Raw genomic sequence first — 20,217 nt, 5'->3', positions numbered from 1 at the left:
TGTTGTAGCCTTTGCTCATGTTATCCTGTGTGCTTCTGAGACAGAGAAGAGGCCTCCCCTGGCCACCCATGGAACTGCTGGTTCAGGAAAAGGCTGATTGGGGAGGAGTGTTGGGAAGAAGGAAACCACAAGCCTGGAGCAGGTGCAGAGGCTGCTGTGACTGGCACTGGCAAGGCAGGGCTCTGACTGCAATTGCTGGGACAGGAAAGCCAGCACCACATGCCCTTGTCATTCCCTTGGGGTATCACTGCCCAGAGAGCCTGTGAGGGATGCAAATGTAGACACTCAACATTGGAAATGAAGCTGGGATTTAAATATCCTGCACTTCATTTGCATATTCACAGACTGGTGCTATTTGAAAATACTTTATTTTGCAATACAAAACGCTGTTGAGATTCGCTTATTGCGGGAGAAAACCCTTCGTCAGAACTAACCCTTAAACCTCATTTCATAAGGAGTAAGGGGGATTTTGAAAGAAGGGTTTTCTTTCCAAAGAGCTGTGTCTAGACAGCGCCTGGTAGTTCAAAATAGCAGATTTCGAAATAGCAGCCAGACATGATTATGCAAATCTCCTCTTCATTTGCAATGTCACTCAGCTGAATTTGCATTTCTCTCTGGAAAGAGGAATGACGTGTAGACAAACCCTCACATAGGGGAGATGCAGAGATCAGAATTTCCCCGCCTCCCTCAGCTTGTCTGGCTCCTTTGCCCCATTTCCTGCCTCCCTCCCTGAGCTGACCCAATGGCCGAAAGGGACAGCAGCTGCTGCTGGGTAAGGAGTGGGGGGGAGAAGAGCAGTAACAAGACCCTGGAAGCAAGAAGGACCTTCCCTGGCCACCCACCATTCAGTCTGACAAGTCTGAAGGGGGAATTTGACTGACAGTCTCCTCTGGGCTAGAATTCCAGCTCCCACAGCGATCACTGGAAAGGGGCAGCCCAGTAGGGACTGAAAACCACTGCTCCAGGTGAGGTTTGAATTCACACCCTCAGCATGTCTCCTATGCACACTGCTTTATCAATACTGCGCACTGACCCATGGCACCACTGGAGCAGACATTTCAGAGTTTTCTCCAAAGTCCTTACATTGAGAAAGTGAAGCAGCACAAAGTAGAATTGAGCCAGAGGGGCAAGAAGATCAATTCTCAAGGACTTACACAAACCAACATTTCCCCAGCACATCCCCATCAGCCCACAGCCCTGTTCCATATCTAGGGCCAGCACTGGGTGGGCAGTCGTCAAAGAGGCAGCGACTCACAGGAAGAAGTCGGGGGCGGGGCTAATGAGATGATCTTGATTTGTCAATACCAAGCTGTGACCAAAAACAGCAAGGTAAGGATTGAACACCAGGGAAGTTACTGCCACATGCCAGCACCTGCCAAAGCCTGGGATTGAACCAGGGACCTTTAGTCTAATGCTCTCCCCACTGAGCTACTTTGGCTGCTGTATATGGCTTTTTCTAGCCTGTAATTCTCTGTCTGAGATGTTTGGCAGCCGTGCTGCACAAAGTGCACGTCGTCATGCCCTGCCCAGGAAGGCGAGACTGGCCTTTCCACAGCCCCCTCCCCCACAGCCCAGAGCCAAGGTTCCCTCTAAGCCAGGCCTGGGCAATACAGGCCAGCGGGCTGGATCCAGCCCATGAAGCCACCCAACATGGCAGCAAGAAGCCTCAGGCAGATTCCCTTCTCGCCCTGCCCCCACGCACAGCTAAGAAGGGGCTGCTGGGCCCTTTGTGTCTCTCAGCTGCAGAGGAAAAGGCTTCATGCCTGATTCCTGCTCCCAGCTTGTGTGTGGCCAATGGGAGCTGCCTGCTTGAAGCCCTGGCCAGTCCCCACAAGCTCTTATTCACCCAGGCGTGTGACCTGTGCCCCCTGCGCAGGGATGGGGCTGCCTGAGAAATGTGCTTGGCTGCTGGGAGTGTCTCCCAGTCAGAGCCTGCCTCTGGCACCCCAGCCCCTCCCTTTCTTCAGCCCACTGGCCCTCCTGTGATGGAAAAGGGAAAAGACTTGGCAGATTTCATGAGTAGAGATGAGGCTGGTTTCCCTGACTAGGAATTGAACCCAGGCCTCAGCAGTGAAAGTGTTGAATCCTAACCACTAGACCATCAGTGACACACGAACATGGGTTGCTCACAGGCCACTTTCTGTCCCCTTCAGGACATGGGTCCATTTTCCATTGTCCAGAGGGGACAAGAACAGAAACCAAACAGAACATCAAAGCAGCCAGACGGGGCCATGCCAGTTGCCCAACTAGCCCAGGATCCTGTCTCACAACAGCAGCCAATTTCATTGTCCCGAGGGAATCCTCAGGACAGACAGTTATGAAATGATCCCTCCCGTCGCCCATTCCCAGCTTCTGGAATACACCAGCCAGGGAAACCTGCCCTGTCCATCCTGGTTAAATGCCATTGATTATGGCTGCCAGGGATCCCAAAGTTGAGTAGCTCTGCATTAAGGGTTCTTATTAATGTCAAGAACCTCAAGCAATGTAAAGCCAGAGTGTGATGGAACTGGAAAGGAAAATGTTTACACTAGAAGGAATTTTTTCCAAGGGGGCACTTGGAGTTGAGATAAGGACCAGTTGATCTGCAGTCAAAGACTCTATCACTGAGCTACACCCCCATGGAAGTTAGCATTAGCAGCCAATGTTGGGAACTGGGCAGGGAACAAGAGGCTTTTGTGTAACACACAACCCAGGTGCTACCCTTGGGCTTGGTCTGCACACTGAGCAGACGGGTGGGAGGGATCTGATGCTGTCACATATGCAAGGCAAGTCACTCACCTGGCCCCCAGGGAAGGCGGGGGATTTCTATATTTTAGGAAGGGTCCTGAGTCCTGGCTCCCAACCACACACCTTGGCAGAAGGACCAATGGCCCCTGCACAAAATGCATTGTGGGAATAAGAGTTGGGGCAGCAGGAAAGGGGCTGGCCCCTCAGTACCAGGGCACAGGCAGGAGAAGATGGGAGTGAATCCTGCTACCTCTGCCATGGCTTGGCCCAGGAGGGCTGGGGTCTAGCAGCTTTTCACCCCAGCTTTGTGGGAGGCCAAGTAGGAAGGGGCCTCTGGAGGCTCATAGCCCCCTGGCCTGCTGTGTCTGTGGAAAGGGGCCAGAGGACACATACCTCTCACTGGGGAACAGGGCGCATGGATCCCACTCGTTCCTGCAGAAAATGAAACAGGCTGAGCATTTTGCAGAGAACGGGCCAGAGCCCTTCTCCTGTCCCTGGAGAGATGGAAATGGGTCCGTTCCTTGTGGGGAAAGAAGTGGGTGTGTCGGGAGTGGGGTTCGAGTTCAAACCTCTCCACAGACCAGAACCCCACATTAGGGGCAAGAAAGAGCCTTGAGTCAGGCAGTGGAGAACACTTGGCTCCTGAGATGGGATAGTAGGAACCTTTTTGCACACAGCCTGGCTAGCTCAGTTGGTAGAGCATGAGACTCTTAATCTCAGGGTCATGGGTTCAAGCCCCATGCTGGGCGGTGCCCTGCGAGCAATTGGCTCTCACTTTTCATCAGGGTTTTAGAAAGAAAAAGTCTAGTCCTGGGGTCCAGCTTTAGTAGAACCAAAGAGAGAATAAAGAGTCTACACAGCAATTCCGTTAGTTTGAAATAATTCTGAAGTAACAGACGGCTTATTCCGACTTCTGCAAACCTCATTCTACGAAGAATAACACCTGTTCCAAATTAGCTATTTCAAAATAAGGCCTGTGTAGATGCGCCACTGCTGCTAGTTTGAACTAGCCTCTCCCCGGGGCCAGTCTGAGTTATTCTTCCCAGGGCTCTAAATCGAGGTAGCTCGTGTACACTGAGGAGCCTGCCACAGACTATTCTAAGGTTTCCCTGCAGTGTAGATGTGCTAGTTTGAAATAAGCTATTTTGGAATCACTATTCGAGACCAGCTTACTCCAAAATCAATGTGCCGTGTAGTCATAGCCAGAGGGAGGAAGCAGCAGGAGGGAAGCCAGGAGTGCAGAGGCCAGCTGGAAAACTGAATATCCCAGGTCCCCACACCCACTGAGCCATATTGGTCCCATGGTGTAAGGGGCAGCACTCAGGACTTTGAATCCTGCAAGCTATGTTCAAATCTCCATGGGACCTCCTGGGGTGGACTTGCTGTTGTGAGGTTTTTCACACTGCACACCTATGGTCTCTGCTGTGGGCTTTTTGCACAAGACTGGACGTTCTTGTGCAAAAACTAGCGGAGTGTTTACCCTGCATGTGCATTCTTGCACAAGAAAATGTGCAGTAAACCACTGGAAAAGAGGGCTTCTTGTGCAAGAATTATTCCTCTCCCCATAACGAATAAGCTCTCTTGCACAAGAAGGCAGTGTGCACAGGCAAGAGGGATTTTTTGCGCCAGAAACCCCTATGGCTAAAATAGCCATTAGAGCATTCTTGCACAAGAGAGTGTCTATGCATGCTCTTTATAAGGAGATAAACCACCTCATAGAGCTGGAAGGAGCCTTGAGAAGTCAGCTAGTCCTGTCTTTGTGCTCATGGAAGCTCCAAGAGCCATCCCTGACAGATTTGCCCCAGATCCCTAAATGGTTACCTCAAGGATTGAGCTCATAACCCTGGGTTTAGCAAACTAACATTCAAACAACTGAGCTACCCTGCCCTCTTGTACCAAAGCACACAGCACTGTGGATGTGCTCTTGCACAAGAACTTTTGCCCAAAACAGTTCTCGGGCAAGAAGCCTGCAGTGCAGATGGAGCCTAAAGTTTTTCATATTTTTTGTTTTAAAAATATTTCAAACAATTGTTCAATGGGCCCCAGGCCTGGAATTGTGCTGCAACCGCCTCCCTCGCTACGGTCACTGGCTCCATGTGCACTGGCCTTCTGTCTGGGTGCTGGCAGGGAGGTGGGAGGTGAGAGGTGGCGGGTACCGATGGGTAACAGGTGCCAAGGCGCATACAGAGACGCCAGCGTCTGCATCTCTGCAAGTGACCTCACTGTGCACAGCTCAGCTTTTAGGAAACACTCTCCTCCTGTCTGCGCCTAACACCAGAGTCACTGTCTGCTCCTGAGGGGTCCTGTCTGGGGGAAATGGCAGTTCCAGGGGACACTTGCCCAGTGTTGAAATATCTCACAGGTAACATGGCAAAGAGGAAGCCAAAGAGACTCTACACCTACCAGGAAACATCACAACTGTCAACCCAGGTGGGACTTGAATCCACAATCCCTGGTTTAAGAAGCCATTGCTTTGTCCATTAAGCTGCTGGGGCACACTAACGATAACAGAGACAGAAATTCCCTCTTCCAAATGCACATTCCTCAATTTTTAGGTGCCAGATTCAAGCCGTTGGAAGGAGCCAGAAACACGGGGGAGGGGAGGGGCTGATCACACCCCTCTGAAAACCAGCTCTCAGAAGGCACCTCCAGCTGCCCCAAAGGGTGAAACTCAGCACCTTGACATCTCATCTCCCTCCCAAAGCCAGGGGCTTGTTCCCACAGCCGCAGCCTCAGCAGGGAGCCGTGCTGGCACTCACTGCTCGTGGGGAAGGGAGTGGGTCCCACAGGTCTGGGGCTGGTGGGGAATGGGCAGTTGTCACTGAAGGGGAAGGATAAGACGCAGCCACATTCTGAGGGCAGGGACAGCGGCTGGGGCTGGGCTGGTGGTGCCGTGGGATGTCCCTGGGGGAGCTCTGCAATGTGACCCTGGCTCCCAAGGCAGCAAGTGCAGAATCCCCCTTGGCGAGTGCAGGAGGCTCTGACAGGCCTGGTTTAAATCCGTCTGACGGGCTGGACGACCCCGATGCTGGAGTGTCAGAGCCCCTGTCAACCGGCCTGTGTTTGTCCCCTCCCTCTCCAGGCAGGGCAGGGCCCACACTCCCAGCAGGGAGTTACAGGCACGTCTCTCGCACCCAGAGCACTGGGACGACCATGGAGAAGGACTCACTGGCCCATGTGTGGTACCCAGGGACTTACAGTGGGAGTCAGAGCCCTGCCTGGCCAGTGCTAGTCATCTCTGCACCTGCTCCAGGTTTCTGGTTTCCTTCTCCCTAACGAGCCTCCCCTGAACCAGCAGTTCCATGGGTGGCCAGGGGAGGCCTCTTCTATGTCCCAGAAGGACATAGGAAAATGTGAGCAAAGGCCACAGCAAGGCACCACTGGGAGTTGAACCCAGGATCTCCTGTTTACAAGACAGGTGCTTTAGCCAGCTAAGCCATGGTGCCCTCTGTAGGCCAGTACCTAAAACTGTTCTATTCTATGGTCCCAAACAACACCTTTGACTCCCAAAGTGCAGCCAATCCCCATTTCCCTCCAGCCCTGGCGGTGTCTGGCTCCCTGGGCACAGAAGGCTACAGCTCAGTGGGCAGAGGCTCTAACATGCACATCTCCCCCAGCCACTGGGACTGTGGAGTTGGCCTTGAGATTTAGCATTGCTGGGGGGAGGGATAAGTGCAGCAAACACTGATCATCTGGATTGTAAGCCCTTGGGTCTCACAGTTTGGGTTGGAGACCCCAGGTGGGGGCCTGGCCTCCTTGGGTCGGTCCCTTCCTGAGGGCACAGAATTAAGGGAGAATTCCTTTGTCCTGTAGCAATCCGAATTGGCCAACGAGCAAGTCACAAATTTTTTGTTCACATATAAGTGCAGGAGAATGGTCTCTTACAGTAATGATGGCCAAGTGGTTAAGGAGTTGGCTTAAAAATCCAAAAGTTTTCCCCTGTGCAGGGTTGAATCTTTCTCACAATAAGGCCTGTGTTTTGGTCATACCCCTAACAAGGGTAACAAGCTTGACTGCCAGCTGTTTGCACATCTGGTCCCAGAAATATCCTGAGCCTTGGTTCTGTTAGCCAGTTTCTTTTCAGCTCACTGCAAACTGCCTCCCAGCTGTAGGTGAGGCTGAGTGTGCATGAAACCAGCGGTGCCTGACCAATGTGCCTGCTTTTCCTACCATCCCTCCATCTGTACCTGGAGTCGGCTTCCTTCAGTTGAACTTTGCCTTGTCCCCACAGCAGGAAGCCAAAGGGAGCAAAGAGCAGAAGTGCTGGATGCTGGTGGGGTGCCCTCTGGGTTTGATTTAGTGAGTCTTAGTTTGACTCGTTGAATCAAGTTCCAGAAGATTGATCACAGCAATTCCTCTCCAGCTGGACGTGGTTCTTGTTCTTCTGTACAGAACAGCCAATGGGCATTCAGATCTCAGCCTTGCTCAGTTGATGGGAATAGAAACCAGACACCCAGCAGGTTTGAACTGGTTTCAGTTGAGGGACCCATCTGCCTGGTTTACATGCATTGGCACAAGAACACACGAGGGGTTTGCTGACATTTTAAGAATCTCTGTACAATAGGAATCCATGATTGACACACCTGGGTGCAAATGTTTCACTTAGGATAATCAACTTTTTAAAGGGGCATTTGACATTGAACCTGACACACCTGGAAAAGACCCTGGGAGGGGGAGGAGGCTGGGAGGAAGGGCTAAGGCTGGCACCTTCCTCTGGTGGTCCCACTGCCTCATGTCAGGGGCCTCAGCAGCGCTGGGGGGTGGCTAAAGGGAGAGAAGCTGGTTCAGGGAACTTGAGCTGCTGGGCCACTGAAGCAGGCCCCCAGCAGCCTCTGTGCAGGGCTCACACACTCCAGGCCTCCCAGTCATATTGAGTCTCCCCGTGTGGCTTGGGCTCCAGAGCCTGCCCCCCACCTGGTGCCTTGACGTAGCCACTGCAGCAGCAGGAATTTGGGTATCAGTTCCCCTGCTTTTGGGGACAGGAAGCCAGGCCCAGGCCCTTTTAGCCACTGGGGCTGTGCAGGCTGGAGCCTCCCCCTACCAGATCTCTGCCCTGCTTCCTGCAAAGCTCACATTTTTGCTTGTTTCTGCTTCCTTGACCCTAGCAGGCAGCCAAAGAAAGGGAAGTCACCAAACCAAAGACCCCTGTGGCCAGCACAGGGCTTGAACCCATGACCTTGGTGTTATTAGCACCACGCTCTAACCAACTGAGCTAGCCGGCCTACAACAGTGCAGCTCACCAGTGGCCCTTTCAAGAAAGGTGCCTCAGGCAGCTGATGGGATGTCTCTGCAGCTGCCAATGGCTCTTCTCTGACAGGGCCACTAGCGACTCACTGTGACATGGGCTGGTTAGTCCAGCTGGTTTGAGGGTTGGTCAAGGTGGCTGGTGGCCGGCAGACCCAGGGCAAAGAGAAGCTGGAATCTCTTGCTGCCAGCACCTTGCCTCCCAGCTTCTTCCCTGCCAGCAGCAGCAGAGTCCTGAGCGCTGCCCTTGACACCATGGGACCAACCTCCCCTCACTCAACTGGACCAAGCTGGTGCCCAGCTCATGCCCTCTGGGACCTGTTTTACTTGGGTTCCTTCCACCCAGAGCCCCCTTCTTCTCCTGGGATGCGAGGAGCATCACTGGGATACTCTCATATCCCAGCACAGGGCCATCTCTCCAGTGACAGGAGACGGGGCTGGTTTCAGGATTTCTTTTAGTCCAGCAGCAAGCAAGGGGAGAAGCAGGAAAATCAACCCCGTTTGCAAGCTTTGTGTGACAGGAGGGGTGTGAGCTGGGGAGCCTGCCCCCCCAGAAGGGGCATTTGGTTGCACCCAGGGACAGCAACAATTCAGGCCCTCAGGCGAGTGCATTGGGGACAATGTGTGAACTCTTCCATGAGCATTTTCTCCTCCCACTGGGAAAGGCAGCTGGGCAGGACCAGCCTGCAGCCCACGTCCCTTTCAGCCCCAGGTGAAGGAGGTAACAGAGAGGGGAGGAAAGTCCATGGCCAGAGCCTCCTCCCAGCAGGCTGGCCCTGCGCAGAGTCTGTGCATGATGGAGCCTCTCCCAGCAGGGCTCTGGCCTGTTCTCTGCAAAGTGCTCAGCCTGTTTCATTTTCTGCAGGAACGAGTGGGTTCCATGGGCCCTGTTCCCCAGTGACAAGTGTGTGTCCTCTCCCCCCTTTCCACACACACAGCAGGCCAGAGGGCTAAGCACCTCCAGTGGCCCCTTCCTATTTGACCTCCTATGAAGTCGTGATGAAAAGCTACTGGGCCCCAGCCCTCCTGGGCCAGGCTGTGGCAGAAGCACTGACTGGAGACAGGCTGCAGGTGGAGCAGAATTAGCTCAACTGGAAAAGTGCAGCTGACCCAGTGGCTGAAAGGGGCTGCGGCTGCTGTTGACAGGGAAGAAGCTGGGAGGTGAGGTGCTGGCAGCAAGAGATTCCGGTTGCCTCTTTGCCCTGGGTCTCAGTGCGCCATGCCGGCCGCCAGCCACCTTGACCTCTGTCCTGCCCCACCTCTGAGACAGAAAATGTATTTTGTTAAAAGGAACAACGTGAAGTGTGAATGCAACTGACTGAACGTGACCTTGCGTTGTGTGTGAGAGATAGTGAACCTACTAAAACCAGCCTGATCTAGCTTTTCTGCTGCAAGGATGAGACTAGCACCCATGTAACTAAGTTTATCTCAGCATATTGAGATAAAAGTAGCTTTGAGCTTTAAGCCAATTGTAACGCTGTCACTAGCTTATGTAATGTCTATTCTATTTTGTGTGCAACCATGAATGTATATACGGTTACCACGGACATTTGATTTTGGAAGCCCAAGAATCCCTGCAGGGGGCAGGTTCCTCCAGCCAAGCCACAGAGGGAGGCTCCATATGTCCAAGAGGCCTAGAGCATGTGCCCGGCCCACAGAGCTGCTGCCAACCACCTGGTCACCTGCGTCAGCGGCCCTGTGTGGCCGTGTTCTTGAGCAAGAAGCCACCAGTGCAGACAGAGCCTTCATGTGCAGAGCCGTTCCGCTGCTTATTGTCACGGGGGTTTCTTGTGCATGAAGGAGCAGTGTGATAGTCCACGCTTAGCCTCATTGGCATATTGCTTGCTCAAGAACCCGTCAGTGTAAACATGGCCCCTCTGCTTTCTGTCTAAGCTTAAAAAATTTTGTGTGAAGCAGGGAGATTCTAGAACCTTCCTCAGCAAGTGAGTCTGAATCCTGCACCACGACCTCAGTGGGACCCGCTGGGGAGATGTTGGTTTGCTGCAAATCCTTGGTAATGCCAGTGTTTGGCTTCCTTGGCTGTGACTACGCTGCGCATTGCTGAGCAATAAGATATGCAAATGAATATTGCTGCACATCATTTGCATACCTAATGAGCCATCATTTTTGCAGCACAGGCTTTTGCACAAGAAGGAGCTGTCTACACTGCTCCTTCTTGCACAAAAAAACCCTCTTGTGCAGAGCCGTTCTGCTGCTTATTGTGAGGAACCCTCGTGCCACTTGGCAGGAAAATCCAGTTCTGACCAGTCTCTGAGCAGCCAGTGCCTGAGCTGATCCAACATGGATCCCTAGGTCACGGGTCACAGGCACCATTTAGTGGCCCCAGTTACTGACCTAAACACCATCATAACATGACTGCTACGTCTACACTGCAACCTTCTTGTGCAAGAACTGTTTGCGCAAGAGTTCTTTTGCAAAAGATCTTCCACAAGAGCATGTCCACACTGCCAAGTGCTTTGCACAAGAGATGTGCTTGTGTGCAAGAGCGTCCATGGCAGTGTGGTTGCTCTCTTGTGCAAGAAAACTCTGATGGGCATTTTAGCCATACCGGTTTATTGCACAAGAAATTCATGTTGCCTGTCTGCACTGCCCTCTTGTGGAAGAGGGCTTATTCCTTCTGGGGGGAGGAATATCTCTTCTGGAAGAAGCCCTGTTTTCCAATGCTGTAGTGCAAATTTACTTATGCAAGAACACTCGTGCTGTGCTCTTCACATTTTTGTGCAAGAACATTGAGCAAAGACCCTGCTACGTAGCCTACAGGTTTGTGTTGATTCAAAGAGTTCACATACAATGGAAATGTGTTTATTAAATAGACACTCTTGCAGGGGACACTTGGATTTGAACCAAGAACCATGTGATCTGCAGTCAAACCCTCAACCACTGAACTACACCCCCATACAAAACCCCCTCTCTGCAGCCAGTATTGAGAAGTAGGTGGGGAACAGGAGGCTTTTGTAGAACACGCATCTCAGGTGGGACGGACCCTCACTGACCCCAGATTGTGACTGGTCCTAACATGGAGTTTGTCTAGAAAGCATCAGAACTGGGACAGGATAGAGGTTCTGTCCACACAGAAAAGTTATTTTGAAACAATGGCCGTTATTCCAAAATAACAATGCAAGAGTCTACACAGCAATTCCGTTATTTTGAAGTAACTCTGAAATAACGGATGGCTAATTCCAACTTCTGTAGACCTCACTGTACGCAGAAAAATGCCTATTCTGAAATAGCTATTTCAAAATGAGGCGTGTGTACATGCTCCACTTCTGCTATTTCAAAATATCCCCTTCCCAGGGCCATTCTAAGTTATTCAACCTGGGGCTCTAAATCAAGGTAACACGTCTACATTAGGGAAGCCTCCTCAGACTCATTTTGAGGTTTCCCTGCAGTGTAGACGTGTTATTTTGAAATAACTGTTCCAGAAGAGCTTATTCCAAAATAAACGTGTCGTGTAGAGAGTCCTGAGAGATGAAGCAGCTGGAGGGAAGCCAGGAGAGCAGAGGCCAGAATGAGAACTGAGTGTCCCAGGTGTCTACCCCAGGCCTTCTGTCTAGGTCCCAGGTGTAAGGGGCAGCACTAATGACTCTGAATCCTCCAATCTGAGTTTAAATCTCAGTGGGACGGGCTGGGATGGTTGCTGGGAGGTCCTCGTGCTCCAGGCTTTTTGGCTTCCTTGCCCTGAGGTTCACTAAGGGGGGTTTTGCTTGTCTGAGGCCCATTAGAGCTTTGTGAGCAGACTTGTGCTCAGGTGCCTGATGCCATCACAGCGTCAGGGCAGGTCGCCCATCTGACCCCTGAGCTCAGCCCATGCTGGAAGCAGCCAGAGAGTGTGAGCAGAACGGGGGGCGGGGGAGTTGTATACTTTGGGAAGGGTCCTGGCTCCCAGCCACATGCCTTGACCATGACCATCGGTCCCTGCACAAAGTGCATTGTGGGAATGAGAATTGGGGCAGCAGGAAAGGGGCCAACCCCTCAGCACCAGCGAGCAGGCGGGAGAAGATGGGAGTGAATCCTGCTACCTCTCACGCGCAAAGGGAGCACTAACCCACGTGCAACTCATCTCTAGTGCTCTGGCCTCCAGCAGCTTTGTGCCCCACTAGGGTGGGTTATTTCAGAGACCAGAGAGGAAGAGGGAGGGGTCTCTGGATGTGCGGAGTCCCCCGGCTCTGCCTGTGAAAAGAAAGAACAAGGGCACAGGCAGAAACTTCAATTCCTCTTTGTGCGTCTTGACTTTTTCAATCTAAGGACTTTGAAGCAGTACTGCAAATATCTGCTCCAGTGGTGCAATGGGTCAGCGCACAGTACTTATAAGGCAGTACTTGTCAGAGATGTGCTGAGGTTGTGAGTGCAAACCTCACCTGGAGCACTCACTTTTAGTCCCTGCTGGGTTGTCCCCTTGCAGTGGTTCCCAAACTTGCCCCCTGGCAGAACAGAGCCCCAGGTTGCAGCTCAGCTTTTCTCCTACAGGGCAGCTTGTGATGACAGCTCTAAGCAAACCCCTGAACTTGAAGTTATTAGCCACTATTAGCACCCACCAAAGTCTGGGATTAAACCAAGAACCCTCAGATCTTCAGTCAAACACTCTCCCAAATGAGCTACTTTGGCTGTGATAAGTGGCTTGTCTGGCCTGTAATTCTCTGTCCAGGATGTTTGGCAGTGGGGCTGCATGTCGTTAAAGCACTTCCGGAAAATCATGCCAATCTAGACGCAGCCTGAGTGAAGGGTGGGGAGATTTTCCCCACCAGGTCTTTGTCCCTCGGAATCCCTGGGGACGCTGGGTTTTGTCTTGTTTGGTTTCCCTTTTTCCCTCCTCACTGGGGGGAGCGGGCGACTCTCTCGCCCTCGCAGCAGGAAGTCCTGGCACAGAGATGGGACGGGCAGATGCTCTGAGAGTGAGTCCCTGGGCTGTCTGGGGAGAGAACTTTTACCCTTCCAGCTTCTCAATTATCACCAGGATGGCCGAGTGGTTAAGGTGTTGGACTTAAGCTGTAATAGATGTTTGTCTGTGTAGGTTCAAACCCCGCTCCTGGTAGTTTCCTGTTTTGGAGAGACATCCATCTGGATGGTGCTTTGTCCTGCTGTGAGGCAGGGGGCTGGACTTCATCTCTGAAGGTCCCTTTGGCTATGTCTGCACTGGCGGTATCTTGCGCAAGGGTTCTTATGCAAGAACACATCCACCCTGCCATGTGTGAGATGTGCTTTTGAGCAAGAACATCCATGGCAGTGTGGACGCTCACTTGTGCAAGAAAGCTCTGATGGCCATTTTAGCCATAGGGCTTTCTTGCACAGGAAACACCTGTCCCATGTCCACACTGCCCTCTTATGCAAGAAGCCCTCTCTTACCACGCTTTACTGTAAAACTTCTTGGCTATGTCTAGACTACATCCCTTTTTCAGAAAAGGGATGTAAATGAGATGTATCGCAATTGCTAATGAAGCGGGGATTTAAATCTCCTGTGCTTCATTAGCATAAAAATGGCTGCCACTTTTTTTGTCGGAGAAAAGCGCCAGTCTAGACGCTGACCTTTTGAAAAATAAAGCCTTTCCCAAAAGATCCCTTATCCCTCTTGAAATGAGGCACTTCCAGGGTGGGCCCTGGACTGTGAGGCTGCAATGACCTGATGCCAGGCAAGGTACCACTGAGAAGTCTCAGCCCCAGCCCTGCCTCCTCCAGTCTCATCCTAACCTATTTAGCTGTCTCTTTCTGCCCCAGAGAGCAGGGCATAGAAACTGCTTTGGGGAGTATCAAAGGGAACTGCAATAAGAGAAGACCCACTGTTTCTGAACCAGAGACCTTTCACAGGTTGGGCAAATGTGATAACCACTACACCACAGAAACGCACATCACAGTGTCTTCTGCTGCTGCACTTAAACTTGGGCAAATATTCGGTTGCTAACCCTTTGGCCAACAGAGATTGCTGCAGGACAAAGGAATTCCCTGTTGTCAGTTTTGTGCCCTCAGGAAGGGACCAAACTGAAGGAGGCCGGGCCCCCACCTGGGGACTCCAACCTAACCCCTGAGGGGCTGCTGTGCCTGGCACTGGCAAGGCAGGGCTCTGACTGCAATTGCTGGGACAGGGGAGCCAGCGCCAAGTGCCCTTGTGATTCCCTGGGGGTGTCAGTGCCCAGAGACCCTGCGAGTGCCACCTCTGCAGCTCCTGCAACCGTGGAGAGTGACTCTCGTCCCCCCTCCCTTGCAATGGCAACAGGTGGAGGAGCTGGGAGAGAAGTCCCAGAGAGCAGCCCCATGACTAAGCTGGCCAAGCAGCTGCTGGGTGTGGGGGAGGCAAAGGAGGCAGCCCCCAGTGGTGCCTGGCCAACGTGTCTGCTCTCCCTGCCATCCCTCCCTACGTAGCTGGAGTTGGCCATGTCCCCACAGCAGGAAGCCGAAAGGGGGCAAAGAGCAGAAGTGCTGGAAGCTGGTGGGGGTGGCCTCTGGGTTTGATTCAGTGAGTCTTAGTTGGACTTGCTAAATCAAACACTGTAAGATCGATTGTGGCCATTCATCCCCAGCTGGACATGGTCCTTGTTTTTCTGCAGGACAGGGCCAAAGGAGAGTAAGGACGAGCCAATGGGCATCCAGATCAGATCACACCCTTGTTGAATGGATGGAAACAGAAACCAGACACACACACAGAGCCAGTTTGAATTGGTTCCAGCTGAGGGACGGGTTTGTCTGGTTTATGTGCATTGGCACTAGAGCATGTTAGGGGTTTGTGGCCATTTGAAGAATCCCTGGTCAATAGAAATCCAAAGTGTGACACAGCTGGAGATGTAAAAGTTTCATTTCAATTGATGAGCTTTTTAAGGGGGCACTTGTTACACCCCCAGAGCAGCCATGTGTTTGCATCCAGCATTGGGAACGGAGCAGGAAACGAGGCTTTTGTGTGACTCACAGCTCAGGTGGGAGGGGCCCTCACTGACCCCAGAGTGTGACTGGTCCTAACAAGGGATTTGCCCTGAAAGCAGCAGAGCTGGGGCAGGACAGAGAGTCCTGGGAGATGAAGCAGCTGGAGGGAGCCAGGAGAGCAGAGGCCAGCCTGAGAGCTGAGAGTCAGAGGTGCCCACTGCACTTTCACCCCACAGGTCCCATGGTGTAAGGGGCAGCACTCAGGACTCTGAATCCTGCAATCTGAGTTCAAATCTCAGTGGGACCTACTAAGACTCAGCTGGTTTTTACAAGTTCAGGTGCTTCAGCTTCCATGCACTGAGGTTCAACAAAGAGAGTTTTGTTCCTCTCGCTGGGTGTCTGAGGCCACTGGAGCTCCATCTCCAGACTGAGCAGGTGGGTGGGAAGGGCCTGATGCCATCACAGCTGCAGGGCAGGTCACCCGCCTGGCCCCTGAGCTCAGCCTGTGCTGGAGGCAGCCAGAAAGTGTGAGTGGATTAGATGGGGGGAAGGGTCCTGAGTCCTGGCTCCCAGCCACGCACCTTGGCACAAAGACCAATGGCCCCTGCACAAAGTGCATTGTGGGAATAAGAGATGGGACAGAAAGAAAGGGGCCGGCCCCTCAGTACCAGGGCACAGGCAAGAGAAGATGGGAGTGAATCCTGCTACCTCTGCCATGGCTTAGCCCGGGAGGGCTGGGGTCTAGCAATTTTTCACCCCAGCTTTGTGGGAAGCCAAGTAGGAAGGGGCCACTGCAGGTGCACAGCCCCCTGGCCTGCTGTGTCGGTGGGAAGGGTTCAAGCCCCTTGCTAGGTGAAGCCCTTCTTTAACTCACATTCTCAATTTGCAAACAATTCACCTTCAGCTTTCACCAGGGTTTTAAAAAGAAAAGACTAGTCCTGGGGTCCAGCTTTAGTAGAAGCAGAGAGAGAACCAACTGCAATTTCCATCTTCTGAGGAGAAGGGAAGAGGATTTTCTTCTCCTCAGTTCTAGCCACATCAGCCCAGGGAGGAGAAAAAATAACCCTCCGCCCGCTGATTGTCCCTGTCAGCTTCTGTAGCTTCATCTCCTGCCACAGCAGCTCCAGCTTTGAGCTACAAATCTCAAGGGGCTGGTGAGGAAATGAGGAGCTGGCAGCTCGGGTGAGTCGCTTCCATGAGAACAAGAGGTGGAGTGTTCACAAGGTGCAGGGCAGGGTGCTAGAAAGTTTTGAAATTTGCGTAGCTTTTTGCAGAAGAACAGTGCAGCGTAGACATAGCCTGAGTGTTGCTCAGCACTAGTAGGAGACAGGGAGGAACAAAACGATCTAACTGCATCTGCAGCCTTTCAGAACGACCCCCAAACCCAACCCCAAGAACCAGCCCTTCCCTCCACCCTCAGTGGGGTCTGCTGGGAACTGTCTGGACTCAAACCTACCCCAGTTTCATGCTAAGAATTCCCTGGTCTGTAAAAGCTGTGTCCTGGAAATGAGAAAGCAGCTGAAGTGACACTCATGGGACTTGAACCCACAAACTTTGAATGGTTAGCTGGGCTCACATGAATTGCTGCAGCTTAAAAGTCCAACATGCTTTCCAGTGCACCACAGAGCCAAGTATCACCACTCTCTGCTTTGCAGCATGGCAATTGCTGGGGAAAAAGAAAGGGGAGCCAGGTCTGCCTCTTTTGGGAGAGCAGGTAGGAAGGGGGCCACTGAGCCCCTGACAGTGAAAGTAAGAGATGAGAACAAAGGTACAGTTGGAGAATGGGGGCATTGATCCCACTGCCTCTCACATGCTAAGCGAGCGCTCTACCACTTGAGCTAATTCTGCTGCCCATGAAAGATTCTGCTACCTCACCTACCTTGTTCCAGAGCCCGTAACGTCCCTGCAGCAAAAAAACTTCAGGACCAGACTTCAAAGAGAAACTGCTGAGCTACACTTCATCTTCAAGTTTGACACAATCAACTCTGGATTAAACAAAGACTGTGAATGGCTCGCTAACTAGAAAAGCAGCTTCTCCTCTCTTGGAATTCACACCTCCAGATCAGCTGCTAGAAGAGGCCTCATCCTCCCTGATTGGATCCACCTCGTCATCTCCAGCCTGATTCTGGCCTGCATATTTATACCTGCCTCTGGATATTTCCACTACATGCATCGGACGAAGTGGGTCTTTGCCCACGAAAGTTTATGCTCCTACACTTCAGTTAGTCTACAAGGTGCCACAGGACTCCTCCCCGCTATAACGTCCCTGCAGCTGCCTAAGGCTTCTTTCTGAAAGGGCCACTTGTGAGACTGACACCTGTGGGCCGGCAAGGTCGGAGGTTTAGGACGTGGTGCTCATATCACACAGACACATCTTAAGAGCAAGGCCCTTATTTCAAACCATAACGGGCTCGCTGTTCCGACATCCCTGCAAACCTCATGTTGCGAGGAGTGAGGAGTGAGGGATCGGAATTGTGATTTATTTGGAACTAAGTGCTGTGTAGCCAGTGCCAAAATACAAAATAAGCTATTTCAAAATTGACTTGAAATAAGCTACCCAATTGCATCGCTTATTCTGAGCTATGGGATGCACCCTAGTGAGTTAGAGCCCAGCTCTGCCCCCAGCTTCCTGCCCACCCACAATGAGCTGAGGTGCTGCAAAAATTCCTTGTAAGGGGGATTTTTCCCATCAGTGGAGAATGTGGGTATCGATCCCACTGCCGCTCACATGCTAAGCAAGTGCTCTGCCACTTGAGCTAATTCCCCTGCTGTAGCAACAGGGCCCCTCTTGGAGGCTCTTCCCTTCTCCACGGGGACGTCTGTCTTCTAGGTCAGTTAGTCAAGGGAAAGGAGAAAACTCCAAGGAGGCTCCTCCTCACACTCGTGCTTGTGACCTTCGTTCTCTCTCTGGCCTCAAGGGCAGATCTCCAGAAGGAGACTCCCTGCAGCAAAGCCATGGGGGGCTCTGAGTCTCCCTGCAGCAAAGTCTCCCCTGCAGCCTGTCCCACCTGGCCATTGTCATGGACTCTCTGTGAGGTCATCACCTCCCAACCTCCATTAGCCAATAAGCTGAGGGGCTGCAAAAGGCCCTTGTGATGTCACTGCCACACCCACCCCTGCCCTCCAGGGCTAATGTCCTGCCCTAGGCAGCCCCTTTGCATGGCTGAGCTGCTCCCAGGGGTGAAAGTGACTCATTTCTTACAGGGACTGTTCTATTGGGCACCACCCGTTGGACTGGGGGAGGCTCAAGGCAGGAAGTTGGGGGAGTGGTTGTGATAGGACAGAAAGTACCTTATAGTACCTGTAAGAAATGACAGTGTGGGAGGCTCAAGGCAGGAATTTGGGGATTGTGTGTTGGGGATGGGGCTCAGGACAGGGGTGAGGATGTGGAAGGGTAGAGAAGTCAGGGCACAGAATGAGGGATGTGGGGGAGGCTTGGGGCTGGGACTGTGTGTGTGTGTTGAGGGGATCAATGGGACTAGATTCCCAGCTCCCTCTGCTCTGGGCTCCCTGAGGCCCTTTAACACACAAGGGCTTTCTCTGCAGTGCACTGAGGAGAGGAACCCCTGAGCCAGTGATGCCACTTTGCCCAGGTTGGCAGGGACAGGAAGCAGGCTGGGTGCCCAGTAACCCCAGACAGATGTGCACATCTGCATGTAAGCAGCAGCTGTTGTGGGACTCTAGAAATCTCCCCCTAGATCTAATTCCACACGTGCCAGGCACCAGTCAAAGCCAGGGCTCCGGAGCCTCAAGCAGAGCACTGCGGGGGGTGAATACGTGTCTATTTGAGGCAGGTTCCTCACTCCCACGTCCCAGACACGTAATGTGGCACAAAGACCAATGGTCCCTGCACAAAGTGTGTCCCAGGGATAAGCGTTAGCCCCGGGAACAAGCCTCACCCTGCAGAAGAGACACCCCTGGTCTGGAGCCAACAAGCCCAGGAGCCGCCCAGCTCAGGATCCCTAAGGGCACTGACGCAGACTCCCTGGCACAGGAGAATCCCAAGCCTCAGTTCTGCCAGCCGGCAGTTTCCCCTCTTCCGCTTCTTGTCAGCTCCCTGCAAAACACCTCGTGAGGGTGACTGTGGATAAACCCAGCTGTGCTGTACAGCGGCTGTTTAGTGGGGAAAGAGAGGTGCTCCCTCGGCCTCCCCGAGCAACTCACACATGTAAGAAAACTGCATTTGAGGTGTTTGCATGAGTGTCAGGATGGCCGAGTGGTCTAAAGTGCCAAACTCAAGGTTCTATCTTTCCCTTAGTTGGGTGTTCTGGTCTCCAAATGGAGCTGTGGGTTCCAATCCCACTCCTGACACATCATCTGTTTTATATCTAGCGAGGTGACCTCATTTCCCCATCTCCCCTGCCATTGTAGGAGCCCTTGCTCAGCATTTCTCTTAGGCTGCATCTACACAGCAGCGTTCCTTGGCAATAACCGTCATTATTCTGAAATAACAATGGGAGCGTCTACACAGCAATTCCATTATTCCGACGTCTGTAACGCTCCATCCCGACCAGTGGTCTGAGGAGCCAGGAGGTTTCCAGGCTGCAGACAGCCAAGCCCACAGGCAAAGACAAAGCAAAGTCCCAGCCACTTCCTGCTCAGCCCAGCGGGGTCTCTGTGTGGCCCCCAGACCTTTTGTTTGCCATTGCCCAGGCGCAGGGGCCCAGATTCAGCAACACTCACAGGCCCCACAGCAGGGGGCTGGTTTGATGCTTCACCCCACAGCCCAGCAACTAGCCCCCCAACTCCCCTTGTGCTCTGAGAGCCCCCCCCCCCCCGCCTCAGACTCTGTTTGCTTGAGACCCCAGAGCCCTCCCTTGGGCTGCCTGGCATGTGGGGACTCAGGTCTAGTGGTGGATTTGCAGAGTCCCACAACAGCTGCTGCCAGCGTGCGGATGTGCACGTCTGTCTGGGGTTACTGGGCACCGGCCTGATTGGGTGAGTCCCTGATTCTGTTCCTGCCAGGATGGACAAAGCAGCAGGGAGAGAGGAGCTTCAATAGCTGAGCTGGCAGAGCCAGGGGAGTGGGGACAGAGTTCTGTGGCTGGGGAGTGGGGGTTGGGGAGTGGGATGCCAGTGGAGGCAGAGAGTCCCTTGCATCTCCCTCCTCCCAGGATTCTCCCCCCCCCCCCGCCAGGGAAACCAGTGTGTGCCTGCCCTGGGGCTGACGCCCTCCCTGCGCAAGGAAACCCCATGCGCACATGCCTGCCCCAGGGCCAACCCCCCCCCCCCATGCAGGGAAGCCCTGCGTGCACACCTGCCCCGGGACCAACCACCCTATGCACTCTGGGACCGCCCTGCGTGCCTCCCGCGGGGCTGACTCACCCCTCCTGTGCGGTGCAGGGAGCCGATGCTCCCTCCCGCAGTAAACCCGGC

The 20,217-nt window shown here is 53.0% G+C and overlaps 4 non-coding genes across 4 annotated transcripts; 2 read left to right on the top strand and 2 right to left on the bottom strand.

Annotated features, from left to right (window-relative positions):
• Nucleotides 1-3,403: 3,403 nt before the first annotated feature.
• Nucleotides 3,404-3,476, top strand: TRNAK-CUU (transfer RNA lysine (anticodon CUU)). Its single transcript has one exon. It is a non-coding gene; the product is annotated as a tRNA-Lys (tRNA).
• A 2,623-nt stretch (nucleotides 3,477-6,099) lies between these two features.
• TRNAT-UGU (transfer RNA threonine (anticodon UGU)) lies at nucleotides 6,100-6,173 on the bottom strand. Its single transcript has one exon. It is a non-coding gene; the product is annotated as a tRNA-Thr (tRNA).
• A 1,702-nt stretch (nucleotides 6,174-7,875) lies between these two features.
• Nucleotides 7,876-7,949, bottom strand: TRNAI-AAU (transfer RNA isoleucine (anticodon AAU)). Its single transcript has one exon. It is a non-coding gene; the product is annotated as a tRNA-Ile (tRNA).
• A 7,127-nt stretch (nucleotides 7,950-15,076) lies between these two features.
• Nucleotides 15,077-15,148, top strand: TRNAQ-CUG (transfer RNA glutamine (anticodon CUG)). Its single transcript has one exon. It is a non-coding gene; the product is annotated as a tRNA-Gln (tRNA).
• The last annotated feature ends 5,069 nt before the right edge of the window (nucleotides 15,149-20,217 follow it).

Source organism: Pelodiscus sinensis, unplaced genomic scaffold (assembly GCF_049634645.1).
Source record: "Pelodiscus sinensis isolate JC-2024 unplaced genomic scaffold, ASM4963464v1 ctg35, whole genome shotgun sequence".
Classification (NCBI taxonomy): Eukaryota; Metazoa; Chordata; order Testudines; family Trionychidae; genus Pelodiscus; species Pelodiscus sinensis.
The sequence above is the reverse complement of the archived record's forward strand: the minus strand, read 5'-3'. Positions and strand labels throughout refer to the sequence as shown.